Raw genomic sequence first — 5,333 nt, forward strand, 5'->3', positions numbered from 1 at the left:
GTAGCAAATTGAATGTAAATTTATCTGAAGAAAAAGAAATGGAAGTGAAATGGAAGAAACTGGTCAACTCAGATAAATGTAGTTTTTCCTCACCAAAAATCAGTTTCTAGAATATCTAAGAAATCAAAGGTGATGAAAAATATTAAGATGTTTTATATATATATATATATATATATGTAAAAGTCTTTACAGTGGATTGAGCCTCTACTGCAAATAAAGTCATTGCAAAATCTTTACTCCTTTTGCTTTTTGTCAGCACTGACATTGGCCTTTGCAGTCTGTTGACTTCCTTCTGCCCTTGCATTCCCTTTGCTGTTTTCTTGAGGTCATTGTCTTCTCATGCCAGCCATGTCTTGCAAGTCTGTGTTTGGGTTCATTTTTCTTTGCATAATTCAAGGAACCAGATAGCATGCCAAAGCCCATTGTTTAACCACCACCAAAATGGGTTCTGAGTCCAAATATCCATATGACGGTAACACCCATTGTGGTCTTGTACATTTTGTTGCCTTCCCGGGATGAAGGATATTGGTAACCATTTGTTTCCTCTGGAGTGGTTGGTTGGTCATGAACTTCTTGGTCCAGATAGTTACTGCGTCATTCATCATGGTAGTTGATCCTTGGGTAGTTAGGGAGGAAAATAAACAAGAAGTTACATATTTAAAACCACATGTTTCAATTTTAGATCTGATTGACTTAGTAAAGGGCATTAGCACGTCCACTTCCTACAATCCCTCCCATTACCTCTGGAAACTAGTTATTTCTAGGTTGTTTTGTGTTGTTAAGGTTGACCGCCTTTTCTTTCTGTTCTGTAATCATAGTCCTATTTTTAAATGGATTCACCTCTCATCACTAGCCTTTTGTCATGGTCATTCAATTCACAAGTTGCTTATTTTTTAATTTCTTGGCTGACTAAATTTTATTATGAAGGCTTTTATTAAAAAAGCTCAGAAGTACTGTATTCTCTAAGTTCTTGAACATGTCATAGTGTCTTTTGCCTATTTTGATTGGTGGATAATTTATCTGGCTATAAAATTCTTGGATTACACTCTATTTCCCTTAGAAATTATAGGCACCCATCTGCTGACTTATTTCATTGTGCTTTCTGTTTTTTTGAGATGTAGTCTCACTCTGTCACCCAGGCTTGAGTGCAGTGGCGTGATCTCGGCTCACTGCAAGCTCTGCCTCGTGGGTTCACGCCATTCTCCTGCCTCAGCCTCCTGAGTAGCTCGGACTACAGGCACCTGCCACCATGCCTGGCTAATTTTTTTTTGTATTTTTAGTAGAGATGGGGTTTCACCGTGTTAGCCAGAATGGTCTCGATCTCCTGACCTCATGATCTGCTGGCCTTGGTCTCCCAAAGTGCTGGGATTACAGGCATGAGTCACTGCGCCCAGCCTCATTGTACTTTCTACTAACTCCCTTACCCTGGCCTCTTCCATCTTGTCTCTTTCTGTCCCAGTAGTTTCTTCATGAAGAGGCCATGTGCTATATTCCATGAGATATTTCACACTCAAAGAAGACTTCTTTTATACTCTTTTGATGATTTGGGAATCACTGTCTTGATTTATAAGGGAGTTTATAATAAATACTGTAAAAGAGAAACACTTAATGTATTTTGAGACATTAGAGAAGGGAGGAACCACTTCTATTAATATTTGGGGTTAGCAGAGAAGGCTTAGTTAAGAGGTAACATTTGAACTAAGCCTTGAAATAAGGGAAGTATTTGGACATGCAGTAATGGGGAGGGAGTAGAAGCAAGGAATGGTGGTTAATTTTATGTATCAATTTGACTGGGTTATGGGGTGCCCAGATACTTGGCTACACTTTATTCTGGGTGTGTCTCTGAGGGTATTCTGGATGAGGATAACATTTAATTGGTAGACTGAATAAAGCAGATTGTCCTCCCTAATGTGGGTGAGCCTCATCCAGTCATCCAACAGGTAGAGTAACAGAGAATTTGCTCTCTTTACCTGCTTATATTTAAACTGGGACATCAATCTTCTCCTGACTTTAGATGTGGACTCGAGTTGGAACTATATCATGGCTGTCCTGGGTCTCCAGCTTGCTGACTGCAGACCCCAGGACTCCTTAGCCTCCATAACCATGTGAGCCATCCCTTACAACAAATCGATCTGTCTCTCTCTATGTATATAGCTCTATCTGTATCTCTGTGCTCTTTCTCTGGAGAACCTAGAGTGATACACAAGGTTATCTTAGAGAAGAGGACGACCCAAGGAAAAGCATGGAGGCAGAAAAGTGCAATGAGAGTTTGGGAAAACTGGGGTCCTGATGGGGAGTTTGGATTTCACTCTGTGTAGCATGGAGAATCCTTGAAAATATTCAAGAGGTGAAATTGTATTTGTGGAAAAACACCAGGAGTATGTGAAAAGAAAAACACACATTCCATTTTAACTCCACTGAAGGGGGCATCAAAAGGATGCACTGGGGACATCGGTTGGAGGGTGGTTGAGGCCATATCTGGAGGATCTTTACTTCTAGGCTGAGTCTGAAGTTATCTTTCTGGGGAGTGGGAGATCATTAAAAATCTTTGAGCTCCACTCAAGAAATGGTTTTGCTAACAATGGCAGGGTGATGGTGATGGTGGTGGTGGTGGTGGTGGGGAGCTGGTGGCATGAATGAATTCTAAGTGGGTTTCTGCTGTTCTAGCTGAGAAAGGTGGGGAATGGACTTTAAGTAGAATAATACAGATCTGGGAATCAACTGCATGGAGGAGGTAGTTACAGGTGATGAGATGGCTCGGGGACAAAGTTTGGTAGAAGGAGAAAAGGTACTAGGCTGGTACAAAAATCATTGCTCTTTTTGCCGTTAATTTTAATGGCACAAACTGCAATTACTTTTGCAGCAACCTAATAGGATGCAAACTTCAGAGTCATCTGCATCACAGGGATTGATGAAGATCAGCAAACTTTGGGAACACAGGAAAGGAGCAGAGAGGGCAATGACTTGAGGGCATAGCAGGGATAATCAAGGTATTTCTTGTTAGCATGTGGAGACTTAAGCATGATTATATGGTAAACGCCTGGCACATACATGGTGCAAAATATTTATGGGTGAAATGATGAGTGAAGGTGGCAAGTCATAGGAGTTCCCAGGGAATGGGTGATAAAGGGAGTTCTCAAATGAGACACAAGTGGAGAAGGTAGCTTGGGAAAAGGAGAAGGATGCTTCTCTTTATAAGATGGGAAAGGCAGAGGAAGAGGGTCAAGATAGAGTGATCTAAGGGTGAGGTGGAAGTGAGTTGAGAGAACTCAACTCTGAGTGGGCTCTGAAACCCCTAGGGATGGGTTTGGGGGGCTTTCAGATACGGAAGAGGTTTAAAGTCAATTGTTATAGCAAATATGGGTCGGAATTTATTTGTGATGCTTAAAAATATTGCTGAACAGAAGTGAAGTCTACCCTAGAGTTAGATGGTGAGATTATTATTATTTTTAAAATCTTTTTTATTATTATTATATTTTAAGTTCTAGGGTACACGTGCACAACGTGCAGGTTTGTTACATATGTATACATGTGCCATGTTGGTGTGCTGCACCCATTAACTCGTCATTTACATTAGGTATATCTCCTAATGCTATCCCTCCCCCATCCCCCCTCCCCACAATAGACCCCGGTGTGTGATGTTCCCCTTCCTGTGTCCAAGTAATCTCATTTTTCAATTCTCACCTATGAGTGAGAACATGCAGTGTTTGGTTTTCTGATGTTCCCCTTCCTGTGTCCAAGTAATCTCATTTTTCAATTCTCACCCATGAGTGAGAACATGCAGTGTTTGGTTTTCTGTTCTTGTGATAGTTTGCTGAGAATGATGGTTTCCAGCTGCATCCATGTCCCTGCAAAGGACATGAACTCATCCTTTTTTATGGCTGCATAGTATTCCACGATGTATATGTGCCACATAGAAACAAAAAAGTTTGAAGCAATTTAAAAGAGAAAAAATGGTGGGAGAGTTGAAATATCACACAATAGTAATAGAGTCAAAGCTGTCAGTGTTCACAGATTCATGCTTAGGAATGATATGTTGCTTGAGTTTTCTTTTTGTTCATACCAATTTACAATGTTTAGTATTAAATGAAATAAAACAATAATAAACACTTTTTTGTTAAACCATTTTTTTTTTCCAAGACGGAGTCTTGTTCTCTCACCCAGGCTGGAGTGCAGTGATGCAACCTTGGCTCACTGCGACCTCCACCTCCTGGGTTCAAGTGATTCTCCTGCCTCAGCCTCCCAAGTAGCTGGGACTACAGGCGTGTACCACCATGCAGAGCTAATTTTTTGTATTTTTGGTAGAGATGAGATTTCTCCAGGTTGCCCAGGCTGGTCTCCAATTTCCTGGCCTCAAGTGATCTGCCCCCCTCAGCTCTCAAAGTGCTGGGATTACAGGCGTGAGCCACAGTGCCCGGCCGACACCAATTCTTTTCAATTTTTCACTATTGTATTTTGAGGTTCAACCCAAATTGACTATCACATCAAAACAATGAATTAAGTTTACTATTAAATAGGAAAAATAATGGCAACTATAATGACCTAAATGACAGTCTGTTATGCTTTAAATATAAAGAATCAAATCAAGTAAAATATGTCATACCAATATGTCTTTCAGCTATTATATGCCACATCAGTAAATTGATTACAGCAAAACTTCATCCACCCAGTTTATTTAAAATTATTAATTTAAATTGTATTGGTCTATATCTAGTTGTGTTAATCTATGTCTACTTTTATTTGTATATGCTTAAGTGTCATCCTATGAAAGCTATATCCTATGTGATTCAGCCTCAGAGCACCCCAGATTCAAAGAATCCCAATGCAAATACTCATTCCACTCTTTGCCCAAGGCTCTTGAAAAACTTAAAAGATATCCACAAAGAGCTTCTCTATACTTATTTTTAAATTTCTTGGCTTTTCCTATTCACTACTATCTCAAAACTGGTGGAGTTCTCACTTTATCACCTCAGAAGACATTTCTTCCTTCTATTCATGAGTTCATCTCCAAAATCTTTCACAATCACCTCTTCTCCCATTTCTTCTGCACTTAGCCCTTTCTCCTAAAGTTCTTCAGCTAGTTTCATCCCTCACCAGCACTATTCTAGACTCCTGAAGTGAATGCTGAACACATAGTCTCTCCCACTCTGAGAACATTTTTCCCCATGATTCATTCTGATAAGGGTTGGGAGACAAGGTACGTACATTGGAGAATCAGAATTGTTTTAAAAGGGCAGAGACCAGGCCGGGCGCGGTGGCTCAAGCCTGTAATCCCAGCACTTTGGGAGGCCGAGACGGGCGGATCACGAGGTCAGGAGATCGAGACCATCCTG

The 5,333-nt window shown here is 40.5% G+C and overlaps 1 pseudogene; it reads right to left on the reverse strand.

Moving 5' to 3' along the window:
- Nucleotides 1–233: 233 nt before the first annotated feature.
- The window catches only part of LOC105525649, a 12,904-nt pseudogene continuing 7,804 nt past the window's right edge, over nt 234–5,333 (reverse strand).

This window comes from Colobus angolensis, unplaced genomic scaffold, assembly GCF_000951035.1.
Source record: "Colobus angolensis palliatus isolate OR3802 unplaced genomic scaffold, Cang.pa_1.0 Scaffold55, whole genome shotgun sequence".
Taxonomy (NCBI): domain Eukaryota; kingdom Metazoa; phylum Chordata; class Mammalia; order Primates; family Cercopithecidae; genus Colobus; species Colobus angolensis.